At 41.2% G+C, this 22,501-nt stretch overlaps 1 protein-coding gene across 2 annotated transcripts in view; it reads left to right on the top strand.

Moving 5' to 3' along the window:
- Window positions 1-22,501, top strand: part of fhl3a (four and a half LIM domains 3a) — a 109,692-nt gene that overhangs the window by 35,786 nt on the left and 51,405 nt on the right. Inside the window, exon 1 of one of the 2 annotated variants that reach the window (XM_048557997.2) lies at window positions 11,192-11,298. The exons of the other annotated variant lie outside the window; for it this stretch is intronic. The gene's annotated coding sequence lies outside the window, so the exon portion shown is untranslated. Of the gene's footprint in view, window positions 1-11,191; window positions 11,299-22,501 lie in introns of those variants that run through there. 2 annotated transcript variants of the gene reach the window in all.

Raw genomic sequence — 22,501 nt, 5'->3', positions numbered from 1 at the left:
TTAACAGGGAGAGATACTAGTGTTGTGTTATTTTCCCTTATATATATTTAACTGGTGCTCCAGCATTCGATTTAGCTAAAATGTTTTACAGCAGAAATAAGCAGACACAGCCCTTGGGTTTTTCCTCCTCATTATAGTCCTGCAGGGTGGATAGATTAAAATTTTGTCTACAAGCAAAATGCACCTTTTGGGCATATAGCAATAAAGCTGTCCAGCTGCAACACAGAGTTTAACCTCAACAAAACAAATCTGGGACACCAAGACTTCTGCAAGGTTGTATCAGGTTTGGTGTTGGCAGAGTGAGGGATAGTCTACCTGTCTGCAGCTTTGTAAAGCAGGCTGTATCTTAGTGACAGCTTATTTACCGTGTAAAAGGTGAATTGAGCTTGAATTACCAAGTAATGCATGCACATATGGACAGATCTTTGGCTTTCCTGGCTTCTCCCTGAGGTAAAGCTTCTTTTGAAGTCTTTGATTATTCTCATCTCTTTTTTCCTAACTTTCTGAAGGGTATTGCTTTCTCCTTTTACTGCATGTTATAATGCATCAACCCTGAACAGTTTGAGCAATTCCTCTTTCGAAAACAAAATTAATGAGTTGCCCTCAGCGTTTGAAGAGCTGGATTGAAACTGAAATGAGAAACATCAAAGAAACATCAATTAGAAAACATTGTTCCATTTTAATGCCCCTCCCACCTCCCCTAAAAGATCTAAAAATTCTACAGCTGGTAACCACACCTTTTTATCCTTCATAAAATTGTGATTTGAAAACATTAATTTGATTTTATTTGTTTGACTGCAGTCTGTCACTAAAGGATGACAGTTACAAAGCATCTGTTTGCATTGTTCTGTGGGACAGCGCAACACCAAAGTTGCACGTTCTCAAAATGTGACTTTCCTATTTTTGTTATTGTATATGCAATCTTAGAAAGGTGTGTACTGTTCCTGGATAATCTCAGGAAAATGTAACAGTGGGTGTCATAAAAGCAAAATACTGCAGATGCTGGAATCTGAAACTGTTTTGAGACCAACATGAGTCTTCTTCAGAACTACATATTAGACTTGGAACGTTAATGCTGTTTCTCCCACCACAGATGCTGCCACATGTGCTGAGTTTCTCCAGCATTCTCTGTGCTAGTGGCTGTGATATTTTTGTCCAAAGTCACTTGAACTGTGGAAAACTCTCAGCAGTGTGGTTATGGTATTTGAGCTTACAGACTTGGGGTTATGTATGTTTTCAGCTGCACTCTAATATTAGAAACAGTATTAGGGGTGATGAGTGCATCATCAGTGCTAGTTATTGTAAAGATTGAAGTCACAGATCAGTCGGTGTGACTTTAAAATGAAGTCGTTTTATTGTGATTCATATTTCCCCCTTTTCAATTTAGTGAAGATGCCTAGTGGTAGCACTGATGAAGCTCCAGAAATAACACCATATCATGCACACTGTAAATGACTTAAGAACAGTTGGAGCAGTTAGGTGTTAATTTTCACCTTTGCCTCTTAGGTAATGAACTGGCAAAGCGATCACTGTTCCAATGAATGGTCACCTCAACCTGAAACATGACTTTTGTTTTTGTCCACAGATACTGTTTGACCTGCTGACCATTTCGAACAATTGTCTTTTTATTTGTGAAATAAGCAGCTCTCCTATCCATTATAGAAACAGTAGATATTGAAACTAAGCAGGGTCAGTAGCAAGAGACTGAGCAGGTCCTCCAATTTTACCTCAAAATATGATAAAAATGATCTCTTTCAAACCTTTGCACTTTGAAATCAAATGGTGTGACAGTCTGGGTATTGCCTTAGCATATTTACTCTTCCTAACTGAAAATTGCCAAATCCTAATGATCTGATTTCTTGAATATTTGTGCTTCTGTTTGTTTAACTTTCAAATCTGGAGGGGATTCCTTTTCCTTAATAGAACAAGCATGACCTTTGAGCAATGATGAAAATATATTCATTTTTGTACTGTGCCCTGCACGCACTGCTGCTTGTCATTTTTAATGGCATTTGAAGAGGAGTTTCACTCGATTAGCAGACAGCAGTTGTTCTGCCATTTCATGGGGACGTTTGAAACCCTTACTATAAAAGGGAGACTTGTTGCATTATAGGAGCCTGTTATGTCAGATAAAGTACTGGAACAGGTTAGCAGAAACAGCTGTCTTGTCTGTCAATGACTAGATGCATGTGATCCATTACAGCTGAAATTTTGAGGTTTGCTGTTGGTCACATGCTCCTCGTGCAATTTGGGGAAAAAAAATATGTTTTGGATTTTTCCTTTGAACTACTTATAACGGTCTCTTTTCACCATTGTTCCACCTCTGGCCAGTAGCCCAGTCACTTCAGAACTTTAGTTGCATGGGCGACCTTCAGCTGAACTCATGAATGGCCGCTTGGAAATGGGGACGATCACCCTCCATAACCAAATGATTATTCACAGATGCTTCTGCTGGGCTTTTTGGCAACAGCAATGTGAGGTGAAAAGTTTAATACGAAGGCAGCCGGAGGTAACTACAACAATGGCAACTAGTGATTGGGCACCGAGTTAGACCCGAATTCATTCTCTGTTGATGCCCGAGCAAATAAGGTAGGCTTCCTTCAAAGCTCTGTGTGGGCTAGCTTCAGATGGGTTTAACTCTTGTAAGCATTTTAGGAAGGAGTTGGAGCTGTTTTTGTTCTGTTTAAATTTGTCCCCTACTGACATAACTTTGCACACAATAGCTGACTCTTAAAGATTGGGAAGGCTCGCCTGCGTGCTGCATTCTTTAGGCATGTTGTCATCTTGCAGATATACTTTTGGCTTAAAATTCATAAAGATTTGTTTTAAAAAGTGACCAGTCTTACCCAAAAAATGAATCATCAAGCCAACAGACCGGAGGGACTGTGATTAAGAGGATTAGAAGCATTTTTGCTGAATGAGTCTTTATTAAAATAAGAAACTGAAGAGTTGTTCTCTAGTAAACCTTCTCAATAAAGCAAATAGTACTACAGAACTTTGTTGTGTGAAGAAACCACATAGCCATATGTAGAGTCTCTAGCCAAAATCTTGTAGCCTAGAAGTAATGGGTGAGTGATATGATTCCAACTCAACCTTGCATTATGTTGGACCAAGACCTCTTTGGAAAGCTCTGGAGCCATGTTCGGAGTTTGCATGACTCAAAGGTGCCACTAGATACCTTCCATCCTTCCTTCTTTCCAACTTGCATAAAGATGTCTCCATTCTTAAACTGAAGAAAGCTTGACTCACTTGTTTTAGTGGGAAAGCAAGTTTGGCAGAGAGGTCCTCCCAATTCCTCACAGAAATCCCGAAGATCTCTGATGTATTTTACCCCAAGTCATAACCGGTACTTAAGGGAGACTCAAGGATTTCAACTTTTTACAGGAACAGGAGCTCTGACTATGGAAGTTCTAACTAAAGGTGAGTATTACTGATATTGCAACACATTAGTGTTATTATTGAATTTCAGAAGAGAAAGGCAGTAGGGCTTATTTGTAGTTATTTGCCAAGCATTGGAAACCATAGGAAGAATGTATGTCGCTCCTTGTAATTACCTACTGACTAAATAAACATTTTAGCAGTCACATTATTTTTCTAAGTGAGACAATACTGATGCTTTTCTGTTAAGCTGCATGCTCAAAAAATTTCATTTTAACAACAGAAAAATAGCATCATTGTCTCATTTTGATTCAGAGTGTAATAATACAGCATGGAAACAGGCCCTTCGGCCCAAAATGGAGAATTTTTGCCCAAACTGACAGTGACAAATGGTAATTGTGTGTGGTAGTGGATGGAAGAGGAAAACCAGAGTCCATCTTCTCTGAGTTTACCATTACTTCGATGTCATCATCCTCTGCTGAACATGCCCACATTTCCTCTGGTGCAGCTTATATCAGGAATGCATTGGTCCATGTGGTATTCGAATACCACAATCAGCTTCTAGCAAGGACTCTGACTGGTTAGAACAAAGAACAAGAAAATTACAGCACAAGAACATGGCCTTTGGCCCTTCAACCCTGCGCCGACATGCTGTCTGTCACAACTAAAACGCCCTACCCTTCTGGGAACCGTATTCCCATCCTATTCATGAATTCGTCAAGATGCCTTTTGGAAGGTCGAATTTGAAAGCTGAGTACAGGATTAAGGATAGGATTCTTGGCAGCGTGGAGGAACAGAGGGATCTTGGTGTGCAGATACATAGATCCCTTAAAATGGCCACCCAAGTGGACAGGGTTGTTAAGAAAGCATATGGTGTTTTGGCTTTCATTAACAGGGGGATTGAGTTTAAGAGTCGTGAGATCTTGTTGCAGCTCTATAAAACTTTGGTTAGACCGCACTTGGAATACTGCGTCCAGTTCTGGGCGCCCTATTATAGGAAAGATGTGGATGCTTTGGAGAGGGTTCAGAGGAGGTTTACCAGGATGCTGCCTGGACTGGAGGGCTTATCTTATGAAGAGAGGTTGACTGAGCTCGGTCTCTTTTCATTGGAGAAAAGGAGGAGGAGAGGGGACCTAATTGAGGTATACAAGATAATGAGAGGCATAGATAGAGTCGATAGCCAGAGACTATTTCCCAGGGCAGAAATGGCTAGCACGAGGGGTCATAGTTTTAAGCTGGTTGGTGGAAAGTATAGAGGGGATGTCAGAGGCAGGTTCTTTACGCAGAGAGTTGTGAGAGCATGGAATGCGTTGCCAGCAGCAGTTGTGGAAGCAAGGTCATTGGGGTCATTTAAGAGACTGCTGGACATGCATATGGTCACAGAAATTTGAGGGTGCATCCATGAGGATCAATGGTCGGCACAACATTGTGGGCTGAAGGGCCTGTTCTGTGCTGTACTGTTCTATGTTCTATGTTCTCTATGTTCTATGCCCTTTAAAAGTCATATCTGCTTCCACTACCGCCCCTGGCAGTGAGTTCCAGGCTCCCACCACCCTCTGTTTTCAACCAAAAAAACCTGCCCTGTACATCACCTTTTAAACCTTACCCCTTGCACTTTAAACTTATGCCCCCTACTAACTAAGCTCCACCCTGGGAAAAAGCTTCTGACTGTCCACTCTCTCCGTGCTCTAAGGTTCCTGAGATCAATCAAATTATTGCACTGTACAGATTAAGTTGCAGGAGGTAATGAGTGCATGTAACATGGGTAGTACATTAATCATGGGTGACGTTAGCATTCATGTATAGCTAGAATTCATAGTGTGTTCAAGATAGTTTCCTAGAACAATATGTTGCAGATCCAACCAGGGATCAGGCTATTTTGGAGCTGGGAATTTGTCATGAGGCAAATTCAATAAGTAACATCGGAGTAAAAGATTACCAAGGACACAGTGACCATAACATGGTATAGCATTCACTGTCAGATGGAGGAATCTGGGTCAGAAACAACTGGACAATTAGGGTAATTTCAACATGGCAACCTGTAATTAGTGAAATGTCACAGATTAGTGCTGGTATCACATTTATGTACAATATGTGTTAATGATTTAGATGAGGAAAATAGCCAAGTTTGGGGATGACACAAAAATAAGTGGGAAGGCAAGTGGTGAGGATGAGTGACCGCAAAATAGTATAAACAGGTTAGGCAAGTGGGCAACACCTTTCAAATGAAATATAATTTGGAAAATTGGGAGATTATGCACTTTGGCAGGAAGAGTACAGCAGCTGAATTATATTCATTCATAGATTCCCTACATTTCCTGTGGAAATGGACCCTTTGGCCCAACAAGTCCACACCCACCCTCAGAACATCCCACCCAGACCCATCCCCTATAACCCACCGAAACTGCACATCCCTGAACACTATGTCCAAACCACCTAGCCTACACATCTTTGGACAGTGGGAGGAAACCAGAGGACCCTGAAGGAACCCACACAGACATGAGAATGGGCAAACTCCACAGAGATAGTCACCCAAGGGTAAAATTGAACCTGGGTCCCTGGTGCTGTGAGGCAGCAGTGCTAACCACTGTGCTGTCCACTGGTATCACTTAAATGATGAAAGTCTGCAGAAGGCTACAGAACTGAGGGATTTAGGAATCCTTGAGCATGAATCACGTAAAGTTAGCGTCCAAGTTCAGTGAGTAAAAGGGAAAGCAAATGGAATGTTGGCCTTTTATTTCAAAGAAAATAGTGTATAAAAATAGGGAGGTTTTGCTAAAACCTTACCAGGTCAGATTCTGTCATGAAAGAGCCAAACGAGATCAACCACTTTACACCTTTATTCACACCTCAGTGAAATTAAACCACTGAAGACCCCCAATGGTTACTCAAATGGTTCCTAACCAGATCTTTGAACAGCCAGTCCCAGACATTGTGAATAATTAATTCCAGATACTGGTTCTGTATCTCAAACGAAACACTCAACTTTTTAGCAGCAGAACAATTAAACGAGAAAAGGTGAGGTCCATGCTTTAAACCCAAAGCATTTGTTTCAGCACCAAGCCACACAAAAGACAGACAAACAGATAAAGTTAAAGGATTAAGAGAAAACAAAACCAGCCAGATCAGTTAGATGGCTTTCACAGGTACAAATAAACACTTGGCTGTTTTTCAGAACTGTTGGTCAGGATCACCTTGGTTCACCCAGACAAAGGCAGTAATACTTTCAGATGAGTCTACTATTTTTTCCGGTTTCCGGAAGCTGATGTAGCAGATTGGGCAAGGAACTTTCAAATCTTCATGCTGTCCCAGCAGTAATCTAAACCTATTTAGCAGAAAACATAGTTCAAAGAAATAACTTCGAACCTGGTTTCACCGTGGTAGAATAGTCAACTCTTCCAAGGTAATAATTACCATTCGACAACTGTCATCTGTTTGAACATAGGGTCTCTTCCAGACTTGCTAGAACCAGTGTCCAGGTACTGACCTTGTTAATAGCCATCTTCTGTTATCTGTTTAAATACACTGCTGATCCCAGGGTCTCTGTGTCTGTTGGAATCCCTTTAATTAAGAATCAGCCCTCAATTAGCCTTCAGACCTGTCCTCTCAAACAAACAATACTTTGGTCTGTTTTCTTCCTTTTATCACAAGCTGTCCCAAAGTTCTCAATTCATTTCTTGTTCACCATTCAAAACTGATAAAAGAATATAAATGATGAAATGTCAGGTGAGGGTTCTAACATCACAACTGGACTACTGTGGATAGTTTTGGATCCCTTTTCAAAGGAAAGATACATTGCCTTTAGAAGCAGGTCAAAGAAGGCTCACTGATACCAGGTACCAGACTGTTTTATGTTGAGAACGTTGGGCCTGTACTCACTAAACTTAACAGAACAAGAGGTGATCTTAGTTCAGTAGATAAGATTCCTCGAACTTGACAAGAGAGATGCAGAGAGGTTGTTTCCACTTGTGGGTGAGTCTAAGATCAGACGACATAATCTCAGATGGGGGTGGGGGGGGTCACCCATTTAAGACAAATGATGAGAATCTCTTCTCAGGATGGTGATACTGTGGAATAATTTACCAGAGAAGGCTGTCTAGGATGGGTTGTTCAGTCTGTTCAATGCTGAGACAGGTTTTTAATCAGTCAGGAGTCAAAGGTGAAGGGGAAAATGCACAAAAGTGGAGCTTGGAGTTATTAGATCAGCAATGATCTCATTAAATGGCAGAGCAGAATGAGTGGGCTGAATGGCCTACTTTTGCTTCTTCGTCTTATGATCTCATGGTCTGGTTCTGGACCTGATGTCTCCAACATGAACCACCTTCTTTCACCGCTCAGTCATCTCTACAAAGGCAGTGTTGCTGAAGTCTCAAGTGAAAAATTGAACTGGCAGCTAGAAGAGTCTGGTAGGTTTCAATCAGCTGGAAGTGTCTGGCTTTCTTTCCACTTGCTGCTTTTCTGACAGCTCAATGACATGAGGCAGCTGTGTTTAAGGGCCCTCAGACAGGTCAGCTCTGGCAGACAGCAGGCTTCACATGAGGAACAACAACCTCATTTTTCCCAAGAGTCTGGTAGTTGGTCCCCCCATTTCAAGTATCACTGTAGGTGGTCTCTCAGTTAAAAGAAAACAAACAAATTGTAAAAATGCTGCATTACCTCACTTGGTTTTGGTCGTGAATACTTCTCTCGAGAGTTTTGTTCCAGCTTGTTCTTATTTCTGCACAGTCTCCCTTTCAGCCCATTCTGTAGCCCCTCCTTGTCTTTGCCACAGTATTAACTAAAACCCATTATTTTAAGACAGGCCTTTTGCCTTGAAATTGTATAAAGTACTAGCTTCACAGTGTCAAAACAGGGCCCTTACACTCAAATATATAAAATAATAATTGATTTGTTTCGTTGTGTAAGAAAACAGAAAAGTCAACAGGTTCTGTCAATATTTGCATTCATCATCCAAAAGGTGATGAATCCGTAAAGAGTATTCCAGAATTGAGGTAGTTGATGTAAACTTGCAGTCCTGTAACAGTCTATTCAGCTGGAAAAGTACAAACCTTCTCCTATATTTCCATAACATCCTATCAATGCATTCTTACTCTGCTTTATTATTTCATGTATCCCCTCAAATGCATCTGTGTTCATCACCTTGTCTACTGTGTGGATTTTCAGCCGCTGCATTTAAAAACTAGACACAAACAAGTTGTTAAGATACAGCCTCAAATCATGCAATCTTTTGTATTTGAACTACAGACAAGGGTTTTATCAACCAATGGATCAGATCTAATCTGTGAAGTCCTGTCCCACTTATTTGTGAATGGTGCTCACAGGAGAAGGAGGCTCCACAGATATCCCCAATCTCAATGATGGTGGGGATCAACACAAGCACAAAAGACAAAGCGGATGAATCTGAAATCATTGTCTGCCAGAAGTGTTGAATGAATGTGCCATTTCAGTTTCCTCCTGAGATTTTCAGCATCATAGATTACAGCTTCTGGCAATTTCATTCCTGCCGCACGATATCAATAAATAGGTGAAGAGACTAGATAGTGCCAAGACTTTGGGTCATGACAGCATTCCAGCAAAAGTACTGAAGTCGCTTTCCAACTGTAGCCAAATTGTTCCATAGCACTTAGAACAATGGCATCAACCTGGCAAAGTACACGATTGACCAGGTATGTCATGTCCACGCAAAGAACAAACCCAACCCAGTCGTTTACTCTATTATTCTACTCTCATAGATCAGCACATTGATGGAAGAAGGTGTGCTCAACAGTGCTTTTGATCAACACTTCCTCAACAATAACCTGCTCACCAAAACTTAGTTTGGCTCCACAAGGCTCCTGATCTCAGCAAAACATTTCTTCATGTTTATCAGACAGATTGCTACCTCATTCAATATGCAGATAAAAAATCTTTCAGATTTGCAAGGATTTAGTTGTAAGTCAATAGTTTAGCACAACTCATTTCCAACTTTCCCTTCCAGACCCTTTCCCTAATTAAAAAAAAATCAAATAGAGGACGAAACAAAGGATGGGACTAAATCAAAATGGAGTTGGTGAAATAATGTGCCTCCGCCATACCCACATCTGTATTAAAAACCTCAAGGCTGCTGGTGGACACCACATTTTCCCTTTCCAGACAAATGTAGGCATAGATGCAGCTGCAGAAGAGAAGCAAGCAGTCAGAACCATGGCCCACTGCTTGAACCTGTGGATGGCAACTTTAGCCAAACCCAGGAACAGGCCAAGAACATAGGGTCAGCAGTAGACCACCTAGCTGTTCGAGTCTTCATCTGAGATCAGACATTTTCAGACTAGAATGACTGTAGAACCCAGTGTTTGTTTTTTTAAATTATGCCTTGCACACATCTGTACAATTCTTTTGCCCATCACCGAATCACCCACGTGAATGGTCAAAAAGTCAATTCTTGAACTAACTGCAAGTCAGCAAGCTACCAGCACCTTGCCAGTGAGAGGTACTAACAGAAAAAAAGTCACTGAATCCCTACAGTGTGGAAGCAGGCCGTTCAGCCCATTGAATCCAAATCAGCCCTCAGAGCATCCCAGACCCAGCTCACCGTTCCATCCCCATAACCCTGCATTTCCCATGGCTAATCCACCTAGCCTACACATCCAGGGACACTGGGCAATTTAGCATGGCCAATCCACCTAACCTGGGCATCTTTGGACTGTGGGAGAAAACCCACGCAGGCAAAGAGTATATGCAAACTCTACATAGTCATTTGTCCAAGGCTGGAATCGAACCCAGGTTCCTGGAGCTGTGAGGCAGCAGTGCTAACCACTGAGCCACCATGGCACACACCAAATAGATTCTTCTGACCTATGCCAGCACAAGTTTACTCGAGAGCCAACTGTCTGGAAAATCTACTCTGAGAACCCTCACAACTTGGTGTCGTTTGAGGCAATTATTTCACCTTCAGAACATTCAACAAACAAGAGATCTGCCTCAACACAAACCATTGACAATAAATCGGAGACTGAGACTGAGGTGTAAATTTACCGATATCCAAACTTTACTCCCATGAGGTATCCCATCTCAATATTGGAGGAAGTGGGTGAATAAATAAACTTTATTTTTAAACACTCAAATATTTACTGCTGAAGTTGTTTAAAGGGCAAACAAACATTTTTATCCAGGGGAAAATGTATCAGCCCATCCCTGTGATGGGAAGTTTCGTATTCTTATTACCATTAAGTTATCTTTCTCTGGGCACTTAAAAAAACACTCGTCGATTTATTGTACATTCCCATCGAAAGCTGATGCAGTGGTGACTTGCTGGAATGTTTTCAGTGGCCACTGAGTCATAACATTATTTGCATTAAAGCCTGTCACTAAGTTGAGGATTTTTAACTGCAGATGGATGAAATAGGCAGTATATAGCAGCCAAATGCTCTAACTTGGGCTTTTGTACTTAAAGCAAAGATTTCTGAATGGAGATAAGATACAGGAATTTGATCATTTGAAGGGGTGGTGTGTTGAGGGGGGAGGGGGGAGATCATAAACGCTATGATTGCCCCAGGAAGTGGCGACTCCTAGGATGCTATCGAATAAAACTCATGTGATTCAGGTCCTGTCACATTACTGCCGCTTGTATACAACAGGTGAAGATTAAGATGCTAACAGAAGACCTCACCCAGCACAGGAAAGCCACCTTTCCTTTAAGCTGTGCAAGCCATTCTCAGGATCTGTAGATGGCCGTTGGCATGCTGATGCTGTTTACAGTATTTTCTTCCAGTTCCAGAAGTTGCTGCTACGCACAGGCCTCTGAGGCCCACACAGAAGAAGAAAACAATAGTGGAGAAGGGCTGACTGAGCAGATAGCAGGTCCTGGATTTTTACTCTTGTCAGATGTCAGGAATTGGGAAGTCTCTCGGCTTGCCGTGATACTTTAGTGGAAGAGAAAAGGTTTGTGCAGTAAATTCTATCATGACCGATCTGCAGACCTCATCTGTCCTGCACGAGCCATGAGACTTAATCTAAAAGATGAGGTTGCCATAGCCTGACCAGACCATAGGGCTGCTGTCTCGTGTTAGAGACAGCCAGTGGTGGCCTAACATGAGGCTCACCATGCCTCAAGGGAGAGGAGAGATTCAGAACAAAAGTCCTTCATGGTTCTGTCAGCCTGTGCAAGAATTAAAGTAGTGTTGTTGCATTTACTCTGCTTTGCAGACCAGCTGTCCAGCCAATTGATCTAACCAACCCCTACGCTTATCTAAGAGTTCCTAACTCCCAAATTGCAGTTTAATGTCTGACTTTTTTTTACTCAAGATTTTGTTAATTTTGATTTTATATTCCTCCCGTTCCATAGAAATAACTGAACCTATTTCTCTGGATCATTTGGTCCAGCAAATTACCCAATATGTTGCACTCCCCTCACCATATGGTATAATGTGATCCGTTGTGGGCAAACTTTCTGATAGGTCTATGAATGTTTTTTTTAAACAACCTTACCTCCTGATGTCAACCTGAAACAATCACATCCCTTCAAACCATTGTTATTTGTAAACTTGCTGACGTGATATTATGTTTCTTAAAGCTCTGACACATACGTATTAATTTTCCTAAAAATCATCTAATGCCAGCAACATGTCTGTATGTGAACTGAAGCAGGAGATGAGCACAGCACATTGAAACCTTTGGCCCAGTTAACCAGACTGCCCTTAGTCCTCCCCATTTCACAAGTTCCTATGAAGCAAATTTCTGGATTCCTGGCTCTGTCACTGTCCTCATGTTATTCAGAAATGGGATTTAGCCAGAATTTATAATTGACAGTCTATTGTGGTCCCTAGCTGTGTCTGACTGGAAAGTATTTTTGAGGTGGTCACCATTGACTAAATAAACTGTTAGCCAGAGCTCTTACCAAGGGTTCCTTTTTATTCAGACTCCCTTTCATTGCCGAACTAATAACTGAAAATAGAATGGGGTGCTTAATGATTAGGATTTCTTTGGTTATGATATTGGATATTTTTAAATGTCCTTCGCACTTCCACTTCCTAGACCACTCCTATCATTCACCAGAAGCACCAGCTGACAGAAGGCAGGTCGGAAACCTGCATCTGAAAGCAATGTTTGATCATTCCTGCAGAGAAGAATCTGGTCTCCACAATAACACTCTCCCAACAAAGGTGTGGAACTCGCCTTGTGATAAATTGGAAGTGCAAATTGATGTGTTCCTGTGTTTCTCTTCTGTCTAGTGATCGACCATTTTCGTCGCTTGTACTACTCCGCCAGCCATCAATTTGAATATTAAACAAATATTCTGTTAAATATTCAAACTCCAATTCCCCATTCTTCTTCGTGTGTAGTGCTAAATCATTAAAAGTTTGTGATCCTAGCATATTCTCCTGAAGTCTCCGATTGCTTCGCTGCCAATTGCTTTTGAAGTGTAATCATTGCTACGCAGATGAAACCAGCAGTCAATCTGCACACCAAAACACACACTCAGAAAGACAATGACAAAAATCTGTTTGCTTTTGATAGAGGGAAGAATGTCAGTCACTGCACAGCGAGAACATCTTGTTCGTTTTGAACAGTGCCATGGCAACCTTTGCATTCACCCTGAACTTGGCCTTCAGTCAATGTCTTATCAGACTGATACTCCCTCTGACAATGCAGCAGTGACTGAAGCATCAGACTGGATTAGATGCTCAAGAACTGGGTGCAACATAAGCTTGTGACCTTTAGACTTACAACAAAGATGATATGACATTAATATGAAGCCCTGTTCTCAGACAATAGGCGTACCTTGTGAAAAAGAGTGTATTTGACCTTTGTGTCATGGGTTTACAGGAGTTTTGTGTATTGAGTAAATGTTCAATGGAAAAACTGATGGTTGAGCTGCAAATAGGAATTTTTCAGTATGCTGTGCTCTGGAGTTCAGGAGGCAGAGATAAGGAGAAAGTAATGATTGCTTCCAGGGCTCTTGTTGTTCAAGCTCCAAGGGAATTCTAGAAAGTTTCTTCAGGTTTGGAACTATATATATAATTTTTGGGCATCACGGTGTGTTAAAAAGATTAAAGTTAAAACCTAAATGAGTGCTCAATTTACATAGCACAGATAAATAAATCTGACTGAAACTCCACAGCAGTTACATTTTCATGACGTAAGTGGTTTCCATGGCCAACGTGGCCTTCCAAGACAGGATACATATCTTCAAAATGCAAAGCAGATGTTACATTTTACCACAGTCTTGTTTTCTATTTCATTTTACTGGATTTTGCAATCCACTGACATCACTTCCTGTGATGTACAAGGATTTCTTTTCCTATTTGTTGTATTTTTTGCCTTTGCCTGTTTTGGCATCCCACTCTCCATTCCAGACATTGATACTCAAACCATCCTGCAGCATGAGTCATTGGGTGCCCCGCATCCTTGTATATATGGAATCCTAAATGGCCAGTGTCATGTTTGATTAAGCTTGTCTGATTACAAATCCTTGAACAGTGCTTGATTGCTTCAACTTTTGATGGAGCCAGTGAATTCAGTGACACCTGACTTTCAGAAAAAGGATGCTGGAGAGAAGCTGAATGTAGCAATTTCTAATTTTGACTACAGGTATATTGAAAGTGTTAAAATAAAGCCATGTAAATGCTGTTTTAATTTAGCAATATTGAACCATTACTGTAAGGTAAATATGTACCATGACTCAATCCAAATGTAAGCTTGTTTGTGTACAGTGAATGGGGGCTGTGATTTAACCAGCCCCCACCCTGGGTCCCATACTCTGGCCTTCTGTCTCACCACTATGACTTTCCTTCTTACTCCAGCTATTCTTGAGATCTGTTGCACTGAAGCAGTTAGACTTTTGTCAGTTGTGTGAAATTATAAAGAGAGTGGGTTGAGTTCATCTGAGCTACCCTTTTTGGGAATTTAAAATAGGATGAGGCAACCCTGGTGTTTGATGTCCTCCCAAATTCCTATCGCTAATTCTCCCTCCAGCTCTGTTCTCCTGTATATCCTGCTTCCCCTTGTCCCAGAAATGGTGGTCTTCTATTCAGATCCTTAGGGATTTAATCTTTAAACTTTTCCACCTCTTTTGCCTCCTTTTAAGGATAAATTCCAACGGCAGAACTCAGTGGTTAGCACTGCTGCCTCACAGCACCAGGGACGTGGGTTTGATTCCACCCTCCGATCACTGCCTGTGTAGAGTTTGCATGTTTTCTCAGTGTCTGTGCGGGATTCCTCCAGGTGCTCCAGTTTCCTCCCGTAGTCCAAAGAAGTGTAGGCCAGGTGGATTTTCCATGCTAAATTGCCTGTAGTATTCAGGTATGCATAGGTTCTGTGGGTTATAGGGGGATGGGTCTGGGTTGGACCCTCTGAGGGTCAATGAGGACTTTGTTGGGTAGACCTGTTTCCACACTGTAGGGATACTATGAACTATGAAGCATGAACTTGACCATGAACCAGGATAGCTGACACTTTAATGCAGTACTGGCTTTAAACTGCTCTGTCAGAGATGCTGTTTTTTCAAATGATGTTAATGTTGGAGACCCCAACTGCCTGTTCCATTGGATATAAAAGTTTCTATGGCATCATTCTGAAAAAGAGCAGGCAAGTTGTCCTTGGCATTCTGGTCAATATTTTTCCTACGATCATCATCACAAAAGCACATGATCTAGTCGCTATCCCATTTACTATTTGTGGACAAAATTGATGGCTGGATTTCTGTTAGCTCAATCAAGTACGAAGTGCCTTGAGACATCTGGTGTTACAAAAAGTGCTTCATAAATACACCCCTTTGTAAACTGTCAAAGACTAATCTCCTCGACCCAAGTTTTTTGATGAGCCCAAAGTATTTTAATTGTTCATCAAGCTGTTCAGCCATGTCCAGCAACAATCTCCCCAAAAATGCAAACGAGGACCAGAGTTGCTTTTGGTCAACTGCTCAGAGGTGTTGTGACATATTGTAGGTGGGATCTGAAGCTAGGGATCCTGCCTGTCAAGTAGGGACACTACCACATTGCCATAAGAGATCCTACAGTAGTGAAAACCACAATGACACTGGCAAGAATAAAAAGGAAACCGCAATTATTGCAAGTACACCTTTTGGAGGAAGTGGGGCTTGAACCAGGTTTTCCGGTTCAGAGGGAGGGACACTACTTCTGTGACACAGGATCTCTTTCACCAAACTTAACAAAACTGCACCTTTGGCTCAGTAGGCATTGTACGTCAGGATTCTGGGAAGAAGCTTAAATTGGCCCAATTTTTTTTTGTAAAAGCATATTGTCTGGATATGAACAGCTAATTGCAGTGGATTGCTGCCACTTCAGCAGTGATTGACTCTGAATGTAGCACCAACCTTTGGGAGTATCGAGAATGAGATTGTTGCTGTGATATTAAAAACAGCTGTTCAGCACTCTTTACGTGTGTAGCAAAAAGAAGGATACACATCAATCCCTTGTCAGTTCCTGTTGAGAGCAATGTCTATTTGCCAGGAGAATCTTGCTCTTTACAGAAATTTCCTGTATTCTACTGTCACTGATTTAATTCCAGAGCCATTAAATGTTCCTCAAACCACATGCATTTAAGTAGGAGGAACTTAAAGTTTGGCACAGTTTTTAAAATCTGCAACAAATTGTCACTTCACAGCCTGTCTCTTGCTCACAGTCCATCTGTGGTACAGTCTGTACCAGTGCAACAGAAGAAGTCCTTTGCTTATAAAAGATAGCCAGCGGGTGGAAATCTAAACATTCAGCAAATGTGGTCTCATGGAAACCATATAGGAAGGAAATTTAACATGCTCCTGTGGCACTTGTCTGAAAGGCCACCCCTGTGTTTGTTCAGTGTTTGCCTCAAGTCATTCTCAGCACTGGGATTCATTTCTGGTTATTAATCAGACCCAAGGGCAATGTCTGACTTGGTTAATCTCTGCTGCCTTGAAAAATAAGGGTCAGATAGTTCCATTCCCAGTTCAGAGGGTAACAAAACAGCACTGACTACATCACCGGATTCAGCACCAGGGCTTCAGGCAACTTGCATAGCAGTGCACCTCAATTTTTAAATAATGACCGATCCTGATTAAAATAATAGAACCCATTGACTGTCCATTTTTCTAAAGTACCCCACCCCCTTCTCAACACCAACATCCTTCCTCAAATTTGGGGCTTTGTTTCTGTTATTCTTTTACAAAATAGATATAATGCACCCTGTTTACAAAGCCTTGCCTTTTGAAGTAATACAGAATGCATATTATACTAAAGCCTTTGTAACAGAGTCTGTTATTTCTTTGTTGTGGCAGCAACTTATAGGTGCCTTTAATTAAAAGGCTGTGATACAATTAGGTGTTCAAGAAAAACGCTTGAAGTGTCAAATTTCTTTAACCCTGAACTGAGCCATAAGCAGTATGCTGAAGATCAAATTTTGCAGCAGCCAGTCCTTGTGTTCAACAAAAGAACCCATTTATTTTAAAATTCATTCACAGGATGTGGCCATCACCAGCCAGGCCAGTATTTATTGCTTATGGTCAAAAACATTACATGTGTCTCCAGACTCACAGCATACCAGACAAGATAAGGATGGCAGCTTCCTTCCCTAAGGACTTTAATAAAGCCAATGGGTTTCTCTCCCAACAATTGAAAACAGTTTCATAGTCATCATTAGACTCTTAATTCCAGATTTTTATTGAATTCAAATTCCACTATCCATGCATGAGCCCAGGTCCATCCCTGGATTAGAAGTCCAGTGACGATACCACATGGCCATTGTCTCCTCAGCCACAACAAAATGTCAATGAAATACAACTCCTTGAAGTCAGTGTTCTCTGGATACCTGGGGAGCAGCTCCTAGGTGTATGCAGCAGAAGGAATTGGTGATTGCTGGGTGTCGCTGGCTGGTCAACATTTGTTGTTTATGCCTTTGATAATGTTATGGTGAGATGCTGCCTTGAACTGTTATAATTTTTTTGGTGTAGGTAGACCCACAATGTCATTAGGGAGGGAGCTCCAGGATTTTCATCCAGTGACACTGAAGAAACAGCAATTATATTCTCCCATCAGAATGGTGAATTGCTTGGAGGTGAACTTGCAGGTGGTAATATTTCCATGTACCTGCTACCCTTTGTACTTACAGATTCTAGTGGTCCAGGATTTGTTGTCTAAGGACAGGGTGTGAATGGCACCATATCCATAAGCAATCAATTAATCGTAAACCTGAGTTAGCTTCTTTGTCCTGAATAGTGTCCAGCCTCTTGTTACACTGATTTATTGCTAGCAATACCATTGTGGAGATTAAACCTCCAGCTAGCCATCTCTGAACCTCATAGTTGAAGAGACTCTTTGCAAAAGAAGTGCAAATAATATGAACAGAGGCCTTACAGAACAGGATAAGCTGCTGGAGGAGAGAGGAGGAGGCTAGAGAAGGAAAGCTATCAATGACAGGCTACATTCACACAGGGTGTTAAGGAAGTCATTCTCCTGCCTGAATCTCAGTGAAGAACAGTGGGTGTGATGAAACTTCATAAAGGACATCCTCACTGGAACCTGCCACTTGCTGCAGTATTAGAGCAGGACATGAATGACATTGCCACTGACTGTGATTGAGTGCCTGGCTTCTTCCAGCCTGGAGCTAATAATAATGGCAACATTTTCCAATTCATTATGAGCTGTTCAATATGAAAGGTCACTGAATTCTGAGAGAGATGATTGGGCAAAGTCAGCAAATGGTTTTGTGAGGATTGCAGGTTTTATTTGCACAGAGTCCAGTGACTCTGTACATAGATTTGAGGGCACTGCATGTCAACTCTGAGATGTCCCACTATCAGAAGGAACTCCCCTCCTGAATATCCAACTCAAGTGTGATCGTGCACAGTGCAATGTGCAACGTCTAATGTCCCGAGAGCAAGTATGTTACCCTTACTAAGCAGCAGTTAGCTGTACCATGTGCATTTGGAAATTAAACACAAACAGCAAGAAGGGGGAAAAATAAATTGTGGGCCATGCACTCGTATAGACATCTTGCCACTCTCGTACCAAAATCCTGTTTCTTCTTTTGGAAGAAACGCAACATTTTTCCAACTGTGAGCAGACAGACTTAGTATGAATGTGTCAAACATCTTAATGATATGTTGGCCAATGTAGTTTCTGCCCTTAGATCATCAACTGTACAAAGCAAAAGAAATGAGGTTCCACATTCAGACGTGAACTGCATAGTTAACAGTGTGCACATAAAGAGTAAATACATCAGCAATTATATCATTTTTGTTCAGAAAATAACTAGTCTCTTGGAAGTGGTAAACTGAGGTCTTGTTTCTTCTCAGTGATGTAAGAGATGCCTTGCAACTATTTTAAAGAAGAGAAGGAGGGTTCTTTCTTGTATCCTGGCCAATATTTCTCCTTCAGTCTTGATTTGCATTGTTTTGGAGCTATGCACAAATTGGCTGTTTGTTCCCCCTGATTACAAAAAATGACTACAATTCAGAAGTGCTTCATGGCTGGAAGGCACATCAGGACATCCTGAGGTCATAAAAAGTGCTATATAACTGCATGTCGTTCTTCTGAAACTTTTCAGCCTTTTACCAAATAATAAAAATGTTTAATTTGAGATGCAAAATACGCTTATGATATCCATCCATCGGTTAATGCAGGACTTCTAGACAATTGCTTTCCTTTTTGTGGTTTGAAATCTGATTCACTTGAAACCTGATTTGTCTACACACAGTACAGTTCACATCAGGCAGTTGTACCAAACTTGATGATGTGTTTGAAGTCTCTCTTATGATCCCGCTCATTCTGTCTCTGTTCAAATGTAAAGATGTCCCAAATGAAAAGAAACATCTGTATTGGGATAGTTCAATTTGAATGGATTCAGATTTCATATGATACCCTAGGCACTGACAGGACCATTACTGATGGAGTGCCTTTGTATGTTGACACTTCATGTTTTAAATTCCTTCAGACCAGGTTTACTGCAACATTTTCTGCAGTAAGTCTAACTGAGGAGTACATCTTGGGCTATATTGGAACGTGAGTCGACATAATGCACTCAAGAACTGCAGTTGGGCTTTTAACTCTCAAACAGGGAAAGTGATGAGAAATCTAACCTGCTTAAGTCCAGACTTTGCTGTATTTACAGACCTTAAATCACACTGAACAGTCTACTTCAGGTTTCCTGCTGAGTGACAATCTCCTGCAGGTTGCCACTCAGCTCTTTACAACAAAAGAAAGGAGCTCCCCATTTCTGAGATGATTCTGCTGAAGAAATTCAGTTCCGTACTACCATTCTAACAATTCTCTCATTAGCACCGATAGAGGGCTGTCAGGTCAGGGTCTGGGAATTGTGTGGGTTCTAGTTGCCCAAGAGATACATGATGCATTTAATAGCCTAACATTTCCTAGTAACTGTTTTACTTAATTTCAACAGAATCATCTGAAGTCTGAGTTTTTTTAAATGGAGATCTTTGTAGGGTTCCTGGCATAAACAAGTTGCCCTGCAGAAATTTCAAGTTTCCAAGCAATTATTTTGAAGAGTGCTACAATATGGATTCCTCGGAGTCCTGATGCATGCCTCCCATCTACACTGGAACAACTTTGGAAAATTCTTAATGTAGCATTGAAATTAAAACTAGATGAGGGATATCAGTATGATATTTGTGCCTGTGATTTGAGTATGGTTGATATGTGTTATTACAAGTTGTATAAAGCATCTGACCCTGTGTACAGCTACCTCTGTTTTTATAATATTCTTGATTCCCAAGGACTGCAGTGTTACGGGAGAAGGGTACCAATCTATTTATAATCTATGGATGACCCATAATGACCCATCTGACTTCTGGGAGAAAACTTAATGATGGGTCATGACCTTTGTCTGCATGGGACCATGAGCATTCCCATCATTATCAGTCTGGTTTTGGTGTGTGTTCTCACACCAGCATGTGGTAACATATGGATGAGATAAACAGCCTGTAAGCAATGCCATAAAAACAATGAGGCAGCTTGTGACATCAAGTAGGCAAACGCACACATTATTTTAACTTTCAGCAATTCCTTCTGCAAAAGGGTGGTGTATGTATAGCAAACATTGTATGTGTCCCTTTAAAAGTTAGCTAGCCCACAGTAGTAAAATCCATGGAATACCTTTTAATGAAGGAATTCAAAGTGACCTGCACATTCTAGGGATAGAATTACTAGTGTAAGTCATGGAATATTTGAAATAATGCACAGACTGACTTTGTGAATTCAAAGTAGACATGATTGAAAAAAGATCCTGGCAGTGGTAAAAGCCCTAAAGACTCAGACATCAAACAATAATATCATCACTGCTTTCAACCTCTGGCATAGGAATATAGGAAATGGGACCAGCAGTAAAGCATTAAGCCTGCTCCACCATTCAACATGATCATGACTGATCCTCTATCTGAGTAATACGATCCCACATTCTCTCCAGAACTTAGAACATTAAGAAAAGATCTTTTCTGGGAAAGTGGTTGTTATCTACAGGATCACAACTGCTATTTATCCAGTGACACACCAAATAAGCATGCCACAATAAGACAACTTTTGTCATTTTTGTACATCTATCCCAGTTTTGTAAGTTGGAATTTCGGTTGGAGTTTTCCCTTCTGTGTAGGTGGTGAAAAGAGGAAATAATTGGATGAGTTTGCCTTCTCGCTTCTTCTCCAATTAAATGCTCAGCAGGAATATCTGTGGGTGATATACTTAACTCGCTAGCAATGAAGGAGATACCAAAGTGTGGAGCTGGATTAACACAGCAGGCCAAGCAGCATCTTAGGAGCATACCCGAAGGGTCTAGGCCCGAACGTCAGCTTTTGTGCTCCTAAGATGCTGCTTGGCCTGCTGTGTTCATCCAGCTCCATGCTTAGTTATGTCGGATTCTCTAGCATCTGCAGTTCCCATTATCTCTCGCCAGCAATGAAGTTCCCTAAGTGGTCAATTCTTGTTCATTCAAGAGCCTTAAGTCAACACGTCCCTGATCACCTACTTCCCTGACTGGTGAGAAAGGTGGCTCGAATCTTAAATGGCAAGCATGGTGACGTGCCTATCAAGTCAAGCATTGCTTTCTGCTGCTGCAGTCTGGGGCAAGTGGCAAATGGGTGGCCTCCGAAACCACACCCCAGATCATGCTATCGATTCTCCTGGCCCCCCCACTCCCTCCCACCCCCATAATCCAGAAACTGTGACTCTTTAATAAAAAAAACTCACCTTTGAAGATCCAGAAGCTACCAGCCCCTGATTGGGTAGCATTTTCTGGTGTCCCAGGTTGCTCATACCAAGGCTCCTGATAGGTAGGATACCTGTACATGCTGACCTATCGGCTGCAGGTATTCCACAATGTTCTCTTGTTGGTGGGAATGGCATGTCAGTTGCCATTAAACACACTCACTTCCACGCTTAATTGAGCAATTGGAAAATCCTAGCTGAATTCTTCCTGACATGTTTGCCTGAGACTGCACTCGTTGCACATCCAAGGTCACAGTGTTTTAAAAGAAGCAACAGACTTTTGGTGAATTGTAGCTGCAAAATTCACAATTTATTACCCTACTGTAAATGAATTTGAATTACTTATACAGGGCCTGTCTGAGGAGCTTTCTGACAGGCCTGGGTTGGATAATTTTATTTTAGAAGAAACTTTTGATAACCTTCCATGCCCCTCGTTTAACTTTTTTTTTACAGTCAAGTACTTCTAGTTCTAGTACTTCTTGAAAGAGAAGCTCAATTTTCACTGCCACTTTTATGGTCTATCTGAACAGGAGAGTTTAAATGTGCCTCAGAGAGAACCCTTTCAACTAACAGATTAGCGACTTTCAGCTTGACAGCCTTAGCTGCATACACACTCTCTGGCCTGAAGGATGAAAGGTCAATATGCCAATCCACATACATCTGGATATATCCTTTGCAAAGTATGCATTATGGAAAAGTACTTTTGTTGCCAGTAATAATATCAAAAATAACTGAATTGCTATAAAAGTATTTATTGCAATTTTCAAGTTATTTTTTCCTTGAAACAAGGGGATTACAGTACAGTTGCATCCACTACATTTTCATAGATCAGACAATATTGTAAAGAATGGATCATCCTGAAGATCGCAATGCTTACTCTACAGAACACACAAAAAAATGTGACTTGTGTTCAGGATCACTTGTGCCATTATATT

Source organism: Stegostoma tigrinum, chromosome 24 (assembly GCF_030684315.1).
Source record: "Stegostoma tigrinum isolate sSteTig4 chromosome 24, sSteTig4.hap1, whole genome shotgun sequence".
Taxonomy (NCBI): domain Eukaryota; kingdom Metazoa; phylum Chordata; class Chondrichthyes; order Orectolobiformes; family Stegostomatidae; genus Stegostoma; species Stegostoma tigrinum.
This window is presented reverse-complemented; position numbering and strand designations above follow the sequence as displayed.